General features: G+C 41.8%; 1 protein-coding gene across 11 annotated transcripts in view; it reads right to left on the reverse strand.

Annotated features, from left to right (window-relative positions):
- The window catches only part of NEK11 (NIMA related kinase 11), a 275,620-nt gene that overhangs the window by 8,517 nt on the left and 250,472 nt on the right, over positions 1–16,631 (reverse strand). The window lies entirely within an intron of this gene.

The following is a 16,631-nucleotide window of genomic DNA, read 5'->3' on the forward strand; positions in this document are numbered from 1 at the left end:
AGCTTCCCTTTTAGGGGAAGAAGAAGAAAGCAGAGAAATTAAAAAATACACATGCAATAAAATATCAGGCAGTGCTATGTGCACTGAAGAACAATAAAGCCAGGTGATAGGGAGAGAGAGAGAGACAGACAGACAGACAGGCGAGGAGCTGGCCAGTCCCCTGTGAGGAGGTGTCATTTGAGCAGAGACCCACATGAAGCGAGGCCAATACTGGGGGGAGAGAACTGGGGCCCTGAGGCTGAAACATGTTGGAGAAATATCGAGAAGGCTGGTGTGGCTAGTCAGGAGAACAAGGGAGAAGAGGAGAGTGGGATATGAAGTCAGAAAGTCCATTATTAATATTAATAATATTAATGAGAGCAATATAATAACAATGAGGAGGAAGAGGCAAAGGAAAGGTAGGCACTTTCCTATGCACTTAACCTTTACAACAGCTCTGGAAGGAGGCATTTTTAAAGTCCCCTCCCCCCCTTTTTATCAAAAACATTTTTTAATGTTTATTTATTTTTGAAGGAGAGAGAGACAGATGATGAGCCGGGGAGGGGCAGAGAGCCAGGGAGACACAGAATCCGAAGCAGCCTCCAGGCTCTGAGCTGCCAGCACAGAGCCCAATGGAGGGCTCGAACTGACAGACCATGAGATCATGACCTGAACTGAAGTCGGATGCTTAATCAACTGAGCCACCCAGGTGCCCCTCGCCCCCCCTTTTTTATACAGATGGAGAAAATGAGGCTTAAAGGGGTGAGGGCAATTGGCCAAATTCCCACCAAGACTCATGTTTGTATTTCTGTGCTCAACTCCGGCCCTTGTCCTTTCGTGGCCACAATCTGGGCATCATCATAATAATGTCACACCTGCTATGTTTATTTTGCCTGCGTTTCCCTTGACCTCCAGCTAGGGTCACAGACTAAAGGCCTGTGAGCAAAACTAGGCCCAGGGCATGTTTTGTTTGATCAGCACTATGCTTTATGTTCTTCTGGTTTATGATTATTTTTTAGCCTTTTAATGTGGAAGTCTAGGCGCGGCCTGTGCTCCCCATTCTCCATTTCTTTACTGTCCTGCGCCCACCTTCCTCATATCATTTTAAAACAGGCTGCTTCTCATGTTTCGCCGACCTGCCTGACTCAAGGGCATTCAAGTTTTATGAATTTCACTCTATGGTTCAAAACTGTCATTTTTAATGCCTCCATAACTGTTACACTGAATTTATGTGCCGACTTTTACCTAGTCATTCTTCCACCAAAAATTTAGTGTTTTTCACTGTAACACTGAGTGAACATCCTTAGGAACAAAGCTTTTTCATCCGGGGGAATATTTGCAGGCATCACATTTCTAGGAGTGAGGCTAATTACAGGAGTGTGTTCCCTCTGTGAAGAGTCATATGGGCATTTGTGATTTCTGTACTTTTCTGTATATACGTTGGGTTGGATTCAAGGATTTAAAAAAGTTTGTGAGAATGGAATTATTAGGTAAAAATGTATACATTTTCTTATGACTTTAACCTTAAGAAATGCTTCTTTATTCTTCATTTCAGTGGATTTGGTGAAATGAAAGGTCAGAGTTTTGGGGGTATTTTTTTCCTAGAATTTTCAAAGCATTACTGCTAGACAGTGCTGATGGTGATGCTGACAGTAACCACTGAAGGCATTAGTCACAGGCTCTAATTCATTTTATAAGCTGTTATTGATCAGTACTATTCAACACTGCAATCTCCAGAACATAAGCCAAAGGTATTGTGGCAGACAAATGTATCTAGTTTAGAGGCTAGAAATTATAATGTTACGACACATACATTTTAAATTTTAACTTACTTTTAAACGGTACTTTAGAGTTTGTATAATACTTTTACATTCATTATTTCAAATGATCCTTGTGAACAAGGCAAGTCATTGAACACCTACCTCTATTTGATGGATGAGAATAAGTACGTTGGCTTTTGCAAACTCACACAGCTAGTGGCTGACGGAGCTTAAACTCAAACACAGGTCCTGTAATTCCAAGTGCTGGGGGGATCCGCAGCCCTAAGGCCCTGGGCTGTCCGGCTTGAATCAATTTCCCACCTTCTGCCTGGAGATTATCAGGACCCATCCCAGGATGCCTCACATCCCTAGTCACCTCATTCACTGCTAGAAACCCAAGCTTGCCTCTTGCTGACATTTAGCAAACCCTGTCACTCCCCCCGTGCATGGATGACTTCGGCGACCCGCCCTCTTTCTCCCATACCCTACTCCTCTCACCATTCTTGTGGTATCATTATTCTTGGTCTCTCTGACTTTGGCCGTTCTCATATCCAATTACCGTTCTCTTTACCCTCCTCAGTTGTCCACCCCCATAATCATTCCCTTGACCTCCTTGGCACCAATAACCCTGCCTCTTCTGGACTCAGCTTCAAGCCTTGCACTCTACAACCATCTCTTTATACTCTTCCACCATACTTACTCCAGCTCTTCTACTTCATGGTCACCTGCAGTCTTTCGGCCTGTCGCCTGACACCCTTGACTCTTTCACTCCCCTCTTCCTTTGTCAGACTCCTCGAGCAAAGCTGTAAGTTAAATCCAGACATCTACTTACTTATGCCTGTACCTCAACAAAAACATTCCAGGAGAGAAATACCCAGTTCTCCAAAAGGTCCTGTTTAAATAATTACTGATCATAATTCGAAATGGCCCACATCACTGCCCATGATTCTACTATACTTCTCTGGTATTCTTATTTTCCATGGCTCAAAGTAACTATTTCACACCTTCTTTATTCTACAACTTGCTAAGTCCCACCAGGTGATGACTTTACCTAATATCCCATTGAGAAAATAGAAATGAACACATAGAGATTCCCCATCTTCTCAGTGCCCAAATTACCCACCTCCCTGAATCCATCACCACTTACTTGGCCTTCCCTCTGTCCCTAGTGAAGGGACCATCCATGCTCCTGTAAAAGACCATCCTCTCTCTGAGTGCTTTGGATCTCAGCCTCTGTCACCATCCCAGTGACCTTCCCTCCAACAGCTATCTTCTTTCCTTTCCTTCTCCTCTATTTCTACGTCTACTGGAGCATACATATCAGGACAGAATATGATCTCATGCCCCATTTTAAACAAGAAGCTTCTCGGGCACCTGGGTGGCTTAGTCAGTTAAGTGGCTGACTTCAGCTCAGGTCATGATTTCACGGTTTGTAGGTTTGAGCCCCGCATCAGGCCTGGAGCCTGCTTCAGATTCTGTGTCTCCCTCTCTCTCTGCCCCTCCATTGCTCATGCTCTGTGTCTCTATCTCAAAAAAATAAACATTAAAAAATTTTAAACAAGAAGCTTCTCTTGACCTCCACACTCAATCAGTTCACTTGCTTCCTGATCTATCACTTTGACCTCCATTGCTAGCAAAGCTTCTTGAAAGGGTTGCGTGTGGCTGCTGTTTCTACTTTCCGACTGCACACTCTCTTTTAGTCTACTCCTCTTGGGCCTTAGTCCTCCTTCCTTTCATAAACTACTCTTGTAATGACCTTCATGTGGCCAATTCCCCTGGCATCTTTGTATGTATCTTGACATCTCAGTGCATTCAACAGCTGACCGCTCTCTTCTGCAGACCCTTCCTTCTGTTGCTGTTGGTGACACTGCCTTCACCAGGAGTTTTTCCTATCATGCTGCCTGCTTCTTTTTAGCCTCTTTGGCCTTTAGCCTCTTCCTCCTCTACATTTCAGAGTCTTTAATACCATTTATAGACCGAGGACTTCCGGTATGTCCACCCTGTCCTTCACCTATAACTCCAAAGCTTGTGAATCAACTGCCCAGTTGGTACTGCCAACTGGATATCTAAAGGGTATTTCACTCAACCTCAATATGGTGACAAAAAGAACTCTTAATTATAAGTAAAATGCTATGAAAGTTGGGAAAATAAAACCCCCCATGGAGGAGGAGAAGACACTATCTCACTTGGGCCATAACAGGTGGAGGGAAGCCAGGTGGCAGCGAATAGTGGGAGTGCTGGCAAACCAGTGAGTCAGTTTGGCATGTGAGAAGGGCGTGTGAAGAAGTGTGAGAACCAGATGACCGTAACAAATGTTAAAGAAACTTTAGAATCTGACCAGTAATTTCACCTGTTGATGAGAAAGAAGCCCCAAAATGTCCCCTGAAACCACAACAACTAACAGTTTCTGAATCTTCTCTATGTGCCGGGATCTATTCTGAGCATCTCCTCAGACCATCCCATTAAGTCCTATGGATATGATATTGTTATTTCCGTTTTACAGATGAGGAAATTGAGATATAAGAGGATATCGAATAACTTGCCCACTGTCACGTAATTTTTAAGAGGTGGAGCTGGGACATGAATTGCAGTAATTTCTCTCCAGGGCTCACTTTTCATCACTGTGGATTCAGAGACCCTGGAGTTGAATATTGACTCTACCTGTCACTGGCCATGTGATTTGGGGCCACCTCCCTGAGCCTTGAATTTTCATATTTAAGTGCAGATTACACACATGCACACGTGCACACACAGACACACATATCTTAGCATAGCACCTGTCACCTACCACATGCTTATTAGCCATTGTTTTATTACCACAAACATTACCATTGTTTTCCTGATGGTGGATTGCACCATAGTCCGATTTCAGTTTAACTGCAAACTTTAAGCAGTTTTGTAGTTTTACCCCTGGTTAAGACACTATTTTAAATATTTTTATCTTCTCTGAATGAATTTGGAAGAAAAAAAAAGACACAAGAGAGCCAGTGGCAGAGTGGAAGTAAAAAAAAAAAAAAGTAATTTTGTAGGAATAATCATAAAAACCTATTTTAGCAGAAAGCATTAAGAGAACATAGATTATTCTTCAGGCATAGTTTAAGGAAAGCTTGAAAATGATTTTATAGAATATAAGAAATCCCTGAACATCAAATATGTATGAGTCACTGCAGGAACAGAACAGTGCAAATGTATTTCCCCATTAATACTGTGGCCTTAGTGATCATTCAGCACTAATTAGCAGTAGGAAACTTTATCAAGGATGGATTTTGTACCCCTCCTCTCCACATCTAGTATTTCAAACGGCTGTCTCTGAATCTGGTGGGCAAAGACAGAACAGATCTCTCTACAGAGGCAGACAGCTGCACTGTTGATGCTTGGGTGACATGTGGCACCCTTACCTCCAGAGGACATGTGACTTTCAGACCCCTTTTTGTAAATGGTGCTTGCCTTCTGCTCTGTCCTCCCTGGGCAGTAGAATCTTGAGCGCAACAGTTGGTTGGAGACCCTGGCAAAGCTAACCTTCCCTGTAAGGATTATTTTGTTTGTGACTTATGTACCCTCCATTGTTCATAACCACTGAACATGTAGATGGATAAATACTGACTAAAACCCAAAATCTGGCTTGTTTACAAGAGATACACCTAAAACAAAGGGCATTGAAAGGTTGAGAGTAGACAAATACATTTAAAAAAAGATATGCCAGGCAAATAACCAAAAGAAAGCTGGAGATAGCTAAATTAACATGAGACAAAATAGATTTTAAGAAACAAAGCATTATTAGGATAAAAAATGCCTCTAGATAATAAAATAGTTTAATTCACCAGGAAGAAAAAAATTCTAAACTAGTATGCATCTAATAAAGTAGAATCAAAATATATAAATCACTACAGGGAGAAATAGTCAGAAATGTCCCCATAATATAGGTTTTCAATACACCTTACTCAGTTACAGACGATAGGTAAAGCTTTAAAAAATTAGTAGTGATACAGAAAACCTGAATATACTTAATAAGCTAAATGTAATAAACATATATTAGACCCTCTCCCTCCCTGACAATTAGAGAACCCTCATTCTTTCTGGGCTTTCATAACATTTACAAAATCTAACCATATTCTAGACAGCAATTCAAGCCTCAACATATTTCAAAGAATTGATTTTATACAAAATCTAGTTATCTGACCACAGTACAATTGATAGGAATATGTAACAAAGATACAGATTAAATAGTACTGTGTTTGTAAATTTTTTTATTCTAAATAAATTACAGGTCAATGAAAAAGTGAGGCATGCTATAAACAAACTCATTTTAAGTCAAAAGAAAAGTGATAGGTACTCTAGCATTATAATATTTCAGTGTAAATTTATTCTGACACTCAGAAAACATGCTGTAATATCTCTGCAATGATGCATCTGAGTATTTTAGAAATCATAAAATAGAAAATTCTATTTAAGGGGACTTTTGCTGTTACCTAAGATGTGAGAAGAGAGGGGAGTACTCCTTATGCAGTTCAAATTAAGGAAGAGACTGTAAGTTTGTTTTTTTCTACTGGAGGGAGGGAGGGAGAGACAGGGGGCAGGAACCACCCCTTCCATTAGGTGGGTATCTCAAATTAAAAACAAAACAAAACAAATGCATATTTTCAAATAAAAAGAACTACATGTTTTCATTCTTTCTCATCTATTTTTTCCTATGCTCCACATCTTTAATCAATTTTATTCTCTTGTTCAAAGTCTTTTAAGTATTTAAGGGATCCTAAAGGTCATGTTAGTCCAGATGCTTCAATTATAGGCCAGAGCTCTTTGGGCTGGATCTCTGTCCTGCCCAGATGGATGGCAGACACAGGGGAGCTAGAGAAAGCCTCCCCAGGCTTCTGAAGGAGCTCCAGCTTCCTGGAGCCTACCTCCAACATGTGTTTGGCTGATTCCCCAGCTAAAAACTTCATTAAACTACAAGAGAGCACTTTCTCCCCTGCCTATTTTCTCCAAACTCAATCTCTCATCCTTCAAATTCCTTTACTGACTAACCTCCTCTCCTGTTTACTTATAATTTGCAAACAATATATTTTATCTCCTCTATTTATTTACCCATCAATATTGACTGCTCTGTGTGCCTTCTAATTATCTATCTCTCTCAGGAGCTTGGAAGAAGATGCCCAACAAAAATATCCTCATTTTTTAAATTTATTTTTTTAAGTGTATCTATTTTTTAGTGATCTCTGTACCCAACTTGGGGCTCAAATTCACCACCCCGAGATCAAGAGTCTCATGTTCTACCAACCACGCCAGCCAGGTATCCCTGTCCTCACATTTTAAGTATTATTTTAATTTTGCAACAATCTCACCCTTAGAGAAAAGTTACAAGTATAATACAAAGAACCCTTTTTTTCACTGAGCCTTTTGAGAATAAGTTGCTAACCTGATGCCCCTTCCCCTTTATACTTGGTGTGTATTTTCTACAAATAAAGACACTCTATTACATAACCATAGAATGGCCATTAGGATCAGGAAATTAACACTGATACATTACTGTCATCTAATCCTCTAATCCATTCAAGTTTCCCCAGTTGTCTAATAACGTCCCTTATAATAAAAGGATCCAGGTCAAAATAATCATGTGCTTTATTTAGTTATCATGTCTCTTTATTCTCCTTCAATGACTATTTTGTAGACTGTCCCTCATTTTTGTGTTGCCCTTGCTTCTGGGAGTTACCGACTCCCACCCTCTGGCTATCTCTCTTTTTATATATCAGCCTGAAAGATAGGAGTAGAACCTTCCATTATTTTGGGACATTATTAGAAAGCTCCAGCTACACCAGTTCAAGAAGTTTAGCTCTTCTCTTGGGTCCAAAAAAATGCTTTGGTAATAATAGTATCTTGTTACTTTCAGGTGCCTAGTTGTTAATTCATCCCTATGGCTTTGTTCCCTGTATTCGGTAAGAAATAAGGGATCCTCATAGGGAAAGGAAGTAACTTGTGAATTAAGTTTCCAGAGACTCAAGAAAGAATGCCCTGAACATTCTGCTCACTTTGTATCTACACTTGAACAACAGGTAGAAATCTTATAGTTGTCATGACCAATTTAATTTCCAAGCTTCCTCCCAAAATATCCTAATGCTGCAGCCTTCCCCATTTCTGTTCATGTCAGCTCCTGCCTTCCAACTGCTCTGGCCAAAAACCTTAGAGTCATTCTGGTTCCTCACTTTCTCTCCTACTCCAGTAGTCCAGCATCTCTCATAACCAGACCAGTTAGTAAATCCTATCAGCTCCATTTTCAAAATGTATGCAGGACTCCCACACTTCTCACCATCTCCATCACATCTGCCCTGGTCCAAGCCACCACACTCTCTCACCTGATTGTTGCAATGGCAATGGCATCTCAGTTGATCTTCTGCTCCTACCCTTGCTCCCCTATAGTCTGTTGTCAATTCAGCAGCCAGAATGAGTCAGATCCCTTCACTCCTCTGCTCAAAACCCTTTCTTGGGCTCCCCATCTCACTCAGAGTGAAGTCAAGGTCCTTCCAGTGGTCTACAATATCCTGAACGATCTTCCCACCATGCTCTCCAAATTCATTTCCTCCCCACCTCACTCCATTCCCCCTTACTGGCCCCTTGCTCTTCCCTGAATACCTCAGGCACATCCCACCCCAGGGCCTTTGCACCTGCTATTCCCTCTGACAAGAATATTCTTTCTCCAGATATCCATATCTCCCTCATTCATCTTCTCCAGGTCTGTGCCCTCATGTGATCTTTTCAGAGAGACCTACAGGACCACCCTTTTTAGAAATGTAACTTTTACACCCATTCTGCACTATTATCTTTCCCTGTTTTTTTTTTTTTTTAGCATTTGTTACTTTCTAGCACAATCTGTTCTTCCCTAATATTTTACCATCTGTCATCACCCCCATTACCGAATATAAAATCCATAGGGCATGGATTATTTTCATGTTTCTCGTTCACTGATCCCATTACCTAGAAAGTTCCTGGTATATAATAAGTACACAATAAACACATGTTGGATGAATGAATAGATGCTTTGAAAGCCAAGTAGAAAAGAAATATGGTGATATCATATATTTTTTACATATTTATTTATTACATACATATATTACATAATTTACATATTATATTTTACATAATATTTATATTATGCATCTCCAGGGTTTGTTCCAAGAATTAGCACATAATGAAATTGTAACCTAATTTTGCAAAGTATAAGATCACTTTTGTGATCTTTAGTTGTTGTTTTTCAAGATAAATCGCCAATCAAGTGTAGCTTTCAGTATTATTATACTTTCATCCCTATTTCAAATGGAATGGCTTTATGGGGCCTATACAATCATCCCTGGATAAAGATGAAAGGACTGAACTTCATGCTTGACACACGGGGCCATCTGGAAAGCAGCTGAAGTCTGCCCCCAGCTGCCAAAAGCCCCCCTCCCTGCTGCCCATGTGAGGCCTTGGAGAAGGAGAGCTCCAGAGGCCCTCAGCACCTCGGAGGGAAGAGGTGGCCAAATCAGCACTGTTTGACAGATGTCACCGTCTGCCATGCGAGTTAAATAAGGCAGAGAGCAGCAGCTGAGGGGATGTTAGCCTCCTGGTCCAAAGGACATTTTAGTGGAGCAGCAAAAAATGTTTAACACGTTCCCCCCTCCCAGAAAAACAGCAAGCAATTTCTCTTCAGGGAGAGAGAAGGAATGAGCTCCCACCAGTTCTGGTAGGTCATCAGGTTGAAAAGCTCCCTCATTCCTTATCTGTTTAGACAAGCTAACAGAAAAGTATCTTCCCTTCCTTGGAGCCTACTTGCCTTGTGGATCGCTTCTCTACCCAGTAGAAGCTCCCTGATGATGGCTACATTTACAGTTTTATTTTCTGACTAACTAACCACTTGAGGAGGAAAAACTAAAAGCAAAGGGTTTTATTTGTTTTCAGGTTGGCTCCCCAATGAGGCTTGAAGCCTTGGGGACAGAGTCTTTCTTTCTTTCTTTCTTTCTCTCTTTCTTTCTTTCTTTCTTTCTTTCTTTCTTTCTTTCTTTCTTTCTATTTTATTTTGTTAATTTCATTTTATTTTTAAATTTACACCCAAGTTAGTTAGCATATAGTGCAACAATGATTTCAGGAGTAGATTCCTTAGTGTCCCTTGCCCATTTACCCCATCTCCCTCCTACACCCCCTCCAGTAACCCTCTGTTTGTTCTCCATATTTAGGAGTCTCTTATGTTTTGCCCCCCTCCCTGTTTCTATATTATTTTTGTTTCCCTTCCCTTAAGAGTCTTTCTAAGTCACTCTCGCATCCAGTGTGGTCCTGGCACCGGGCTGCACCCGACTTGTTCGTTCAGCACATTTTTAATGAACACCTGGTACATGCCAAGTGCGGGGAACGCTGCCATCAGCTTGTGACCTCACAGAACTCATATTTTAGTGGGAAGATGACAGATATTAAACAAGGAAACACGGTTTTTATCAGTGCTGCAAATAAAATGAAAAGGAAATGGAAGACAGAGTGGCTTGCCCAGAAAAGGGTTTGGACCCCTAGGAAGAGTGGGGGTAGAAACGATGGTTGGTGCCAGCCCCCTTTTGACCACCAGGCCCTGTCATGTGAACCAGCACCCTCCTCTTCTTGGTCGGCCCCCACTTCAGAGGAAACATTTGTGGGGATGTGGCGAGAGTACAGAGGCCCACGCGTGTCCAAATGATGAAAAGTTATGAACCAAGTTAACAAACTGTTCAATAAAATATGGTCTACTTCTTACCCAAATTAACTTTCTAAAGACCTGGAAGGCCAGGTCTGCATTCAGCATTCTCAAACTCCTCAGAGCTCTGCATCAGAATAGGGCAGAAGGTGTGATCCCGCCCCTGGCCCTTTGCCCCTGGATGTCGGCCTGTCCCCTTGTCTTCTAGTCTGGCTCTGTTTCTGGTTGCGAGGGGGTGATTTGCATACACATTTGATACCTCTATCCCTATGTCCAGGATTCACCTATGCTTTCTTCAGATAGCCTTCCTGTGATCTGCCTCAGGGTTAGGGGAGCCTTAGGGGCAGCCCAGACCTCGCATGGGAGGAGAGTAGAGGCCCTGTGAGGTAGAGGCCCACAGACTCCGCAAATGGGTTTGGGGCCCTCTGGAGGAAAGAATTGTAGGGCCCCGGGTAACTAGGGCTTGGTGTAGAAGAGGAGAAACAGGCTTTGAGTATGCAAGTCCCCTTGGCCCCATGGTCTCCTTGCTTTACGGGGAAGGATATGGCTGGAGGATGACCATACTGGCACCCTCTATAGCACAGACCCAGTATCCCCCTTTTGCCTGGGGCTAGGGTGGTACTGGAGGAGGGAGGCTACTCTTGCTAATGTAATTAAGAAAGACCTCTCTGAGGGGTGGGAGCAGGGCGGACATTTGAAGGGAGACCTGAATGGTAAGGACAAGTCACCCCTGCACGACTCCCAGGGTGTGGGAGAAGAGAATTTCCCAACTAAGGGAAGAGGAAATGCCCTGTCACCATAAGCCCTGTAAGGAAGAAAAGAAGGCAGTAGTGGTTCGGGCCAGATACGGAGGAGGAGATGACAGGATGCGAAGACAGATGGTTAGGCAGGGGCAGGCCCTGGAGGAATCCGTAAGGAGTCCTCCATCTTGATGCAATGGGTGGCCAGTGGGGGACAGACATGATCTGAGCCCTGCTATAACCATAGCATGCTGGGGGCTGTGCAAAACAGATGAATACTAAGGAACCACTGTCAAGAGCAAATCAATAGAAGCACTGCACAAAGCGGTCCAGTGCCCTTTATGTAAGGGTCCTAGCGATTAATTCCTCCCCAAATTTCAGAAGGAAGAAAAACTCAACTCTCCTACTGAGCTGGTTTTTGTAGCTCGTCGGGGTTCTCCTCTTGCGCAGACCACCTGAAAGCATAGAGCTGAGCTGGTGCTTATTTCCAGAGGTGACTATTCATTTCTCGATCTGGCATCCAATCTCAATTTTATATCTCATTACCCATATGTTTTCTCATAGACTTTCCTCAGAACAGCATGAATTATAAGTAAATGGCAATAGTAATTACATATACAAGTAATCGCGGCTCAAGAGACTGATATCCGACCGATAGTGCTTTTGGCAATTGTACACCGAAGTGTTTTGTTTGTCTGGTGTATTGTAATTGCAGGGCGGGAGGCAGGAAGATTCCAGTGTGTGCTGCTGGCCTTGGCTACTAAAAAATTATAGCAAAGGCTTGCTATAGTCTTGCTGAGACTTGCTGAGCAAGTTTGCTGAGACTGTTTCCAATCTCTACAAACAGATTTGTGCTATATCTTTTCATGATCCTCCTAACTTTATTATAAGGATGTATAAAATGTTTGTACTTTAGACAAAAAGTATAAAGCATAATACAATGAACACTCACATATTTAACTCCCAGTGTAAGGAACCAAGCAATAACGAATACAGCTGAAGCTCCCTGAATTCCCTGCCCAAATCATAAACCCCTTCCAGTCCCCAGAGGTCACCACTATTTTGAATTTTGTGTTTTATCATCACCGAGCATTTAAAAACTACTTTTACTATATAGTAAGTGTGGCTCTTTGGAAATAAGTAGAACTGCTTTGTGTGGTTTTACATTTTGTGTGGTATTAGACTTAGTCTTTTTTCTTGCTCCCTTTTGCTTAAAATTGTTGACATTTATCCCCTTCAATTCTGTAGTTCATTGATTTTCACTGTGTGCCATTCCATGACTATTTCTATATTCGTTCACCTGCTGAAGTATATTTCGGGTTGTTTCTGTTCCTCCCCCACCCCCTGCCCACCTTTACTAATAAGGCTGCTACAAACATTCTTGCATGCATCTACTTGGATTCATTATATCTTAAATTACAAAACATAAGCACACCTGGGAAACTCAGCTCTTCAGACACAGTTCTGACCTGACATCATTATTGTCAGATTGGTTTCCCATCACTCATATTTGGTCCTTCATAATAGCATCAAGATGGATGTTTATAATAAGAAGATATAATCCAGAGAGGGATAGAATGATTTAAAAATTAGAACTTGGAATTTTTGAAAAGCCCTGTAAGTTACCAAGGAGTTCATCTAGTCAAACACTTTCATTGTATAGACAAAGGAAGTGATTCCAGAATGGGACTAAGGACAGTGGATCCTATCCTGGGTCCCCGGTGTGATGGCCATACATATGAAATATAGAAAAAGTAAATTCCCTTGCTTTTCCTTCTATTCACTAAGCCCCCCTAAACCATGCACCATGAAATGGTGACTGCTCAACAAAGTCCTTCCTAGCTGAATTATAACTGTGTTTCCCTTAATCAATTCAAACCACATTTTTTATTTTTCAAAAGTCATTTTTACCACAGCTTTGCTGAAGTAGAAGCAAAAGACCTGAAACTAACATAAATTTCCTATTCAAACACAGTAAGAACAATTGGATTTGCAAAGGAAAATAAAAAGAAATCACAAAGGAAAAGAAACTAGAACATTAATATGTTTGGAAGAATTTGTTGGGGACAGGATGTGGGAAACTATGAATTTCCTGGGAGAAGAGTGAATTTCAAAAGCTGCCTGTCATTTGGTGAGATTCTCCAAGGGCTCCCTCCTTGACCAAACTTTAGTCAGTCCCTACCCTTGATACCTAACCTAGTTCCTATTAGTAACTCTCCATCCACTGACCCCACTAATACTGTCCGTTGACCATAAATCCCCTGCTCGTGTGTTGTGTGGGGCTGCGTTCAATCTCTCTCTCCCCTATTGCAACAGTCTTAAAAAATCTTCCTCGCCTGTTTAATTCTGTTAGGTGCAGTTTTTCTTGGACAGATTTACCTCTCAATGCAGAGAGGATCCAGACTGTCACTGGGTCCCACATTACAAGCTGTCCATGTTTGCAATAACCTGAGACAGTCTCAGTGTGTGCCTGGCACGGGAGTATAATCACCAGTGGTACCCATTCCACTGTCAAAAGTGCCCCAGTTTGGACAATAAATCATAGAATTACCCACACATGGTGTGAAATTTACTGGCTAAATTGTCATTGGGACTCTCAGTGCCAAGAGGACCTGCTGGACTTTTAAAATGGTGCTACAGCAATTCAAAGAACAAAAGAGAGCAGACTCCTTAAATGAGAACACCCCTTTCCAGTCCTGACCCCTGAGGCATAGTTACGTTAGAATTGTATCATTTTATGTCTAAATTAAAACATTTCTCCATAAACAAAAAATGATGATTTTCATCACTTTGTCTCTCAAACATGTTCATACATTGCCTTTATTATACCTCTCCTTCGATGACTATGGAGGGGTTTATCACAGCACGCTTACCAGGAATGTGACATGCATTCCAGAGCAATGGGGAGAGAGGGAGGGAGGAGACAGAGAGACACCAGGAAGGCCAATGTGGTGCCGGCCTTAGGAAAAACAACTGAGAATGGGGAATCGATACCTCATTCTCCCATGAATTGCATTAAAAGGCTGAAATGAGTTTGCAAAACAATAATCGAAGCTGACAGCTGCTCTCGACAGGTTGGGACAAATGAAAATTGAGCTGGGCTTTCACATGCTGTGGGGAGCGGGCAGGACAGGCAGGAACCTCCTAATGCCTTTCACTTGGAAACACTGGGTTTCCTAATTGTCTCCTGTCCTGAAGCCAAAGGAGAAGATCCCTCATTAAGGTGACGTTTGCCGAGTGGTTTTGAGAAATGGACGTTTTAGCTCCTTTCACTTGTTTGAAAGTATCTGCAAGAGGCCCATATCGTGCAGGGCTTCCAGGAGTCCAGAGGGACAGGAGAAGTCAAACTCCATCAGCAGGATCTCAGGTAGGGGCCTTCAGGCACAGGCCAGGGTGGGGGTGGCAGGGGGAAGGGCTGGATCAGATAATCTCCAAATTTCATCCTATTGGGAAAGTCTATGATTCTGCCTCCATGCACTCTCGGCATGAGTTTGTTAACCCCGTTTTATAGGTAGGAAGATTTGAATGAGGGAAGAGCAAGGACACTGAAGGGGAGCTGAGCCTCCTGACTCAGCTGAGCTCAGTATGAGACCTGAAAGATGAGACTGTTGATTTAAAAACAGGAGACTGTTGATTAAAAAAAAAAAAAAGGAGTTGGGGCGCCTGGGTGGCTCAGTCGGTAAAGTGTCCAACTTTGGCTCAGGTCATGATCTCATGGTTTGTGGGTTCGAGCCCTGTGTCGGGCTCTGTGCTGATAGCTCAGACCCTGGAGCCTTGCTTCGGATTCTGTGTCCCTCTCTCGCTCTGCCCCTCCCCTGCTCATGTTCCATCTCTCTCTCAAGAATAAATAAAACGTTAAAAAAAAAAAAAAAAGGAGCAAAGGCCATCAGGAGGTTGCTTTACTGAAACCTCACCATTCAAAACGGGGTCCTGCCTGCATCATCACATCTCTGAACTGCTGGTTAGAAATGCAGAATCTTAGATCCCACCCCAGACCTGCTCAATCAGAATCTGCATTTAACACGATCACAGTGGATCCAAAACCTTTGAGATGCAGCAAAAGTGGTTCTAAGAGGGAAGTTTATAGCAATACAGGTCTATCTCAAGAAGCAAGAAAAATCTCAAATAAACAACCTAACCTTACACCTAAAGGAGCTAGAAAAAGAAGAACAAACAAAACCCCAACAAAACAGCAGAAGGAAAGGAATAATAAAGATTAGAGCAGAAGTACATGATACGACACTAAAAAGACAATAGAACAGATCAATGAAGACAGGAGCTGGTTCTTTGAAAAGATCAACAAAATTGATAAACCTCTAGCTAGAATCAATAACAACAACAACAACAACAACAACAACAAAACAAAAAAAGAGAGAACTCAAATAAACAAATCACTAATGAAAGGGGACAAAGAAAACTGACACCACAGAAATACAAATAATTGTAAGAGGATATTATGAAAAATTATATGCCAACAAACTGGACAACCTAGAAATTCCTTGAAATGGATAAATTCCTTGAAATATATAACCTCCTTAAACTGAAGCAGGAAGAAATACAAAGTTTGAACAGACCAATTACCAGCAACGAAATTGAATCAGTAATAACAAAGACCCCAAACAAACTGAAGTCCAGGACCAGACAGCTGTAGGTGAGTTCTACTAAACATTTAAACAAGAGTTACTACCTGTTCTCAAATACTTTCAAAATATAGAAGAGGATGGAAAACTTCCAAAATCATTTTATGAGGTCAGCATTACCCTGATATCAAAATCAGATAAAGACACCACACAAAAGAGAGAACTATAGGCCAATATATCTGATAAAAATAGTTGCAAAATACTAGCAAAATGAATGCAACAATACATTTTAAAAAATCACTCACCATGATCAAGTGGGATTTATTCCTGGGATACAAGGGTGGTTTAATATTTGCAAATGAATCAACATGATATATCATATCAGTAAGAGAAAGGATAAAAACCAAGCATTTGACAAAGTACAACATTCATTCAGGATAAAAACTCTCAACAAAGTAGGGTTGTAGGGGACATACCTCAACATAATAAAGACCATATATGAAAACCCCACAGCAAACATCATACTCAGTGAGGAAAAATGGAGACCTTTTCCCCTAAGGTCAGGAATAAGACAAGGATGTCCACTTTCACTACTTTTATTCAACATGGTGTTAGAAGTTCATGAGATCAAGTCCCGCAGAGCCTGTTTGAGATTCTATCCCTGTCTAAACAAACAAACAAACAAACAAACTTAAAAACAAACAGGGGTGCCTGGGTTGGCTAAGCATCTGACTTCAGGTCAGGTCATGATCTTGCAGTTTGTGAGTTTGAGCCCGCTTTGGGCTCTGTGCTGATAGCTCAGAGCCTGGAGCCTGCTTTGGATTCTTTGCCTCCCTTTCTCTCCACCCCTCCCCTGCTCATGCTCTGTCTCTCTCTCTCAAGA

The sequence above is a fragment of the Leopardus geoffroyi genome, chromosome C2, assembly GCF_018350155.1.
Source record: "Leopardus geoffroyi isolate Oge1 chromosome C2, O.geoffroyi_Oge1_pat1.0, whole genome shotgun sequence".
Classification (NCBI taxonomy): Eukaryota; Metazoa; Chordata; class Mammalia; order Carnivora; family Felidae; genus Leopardus; species Leopardus geoffroyi.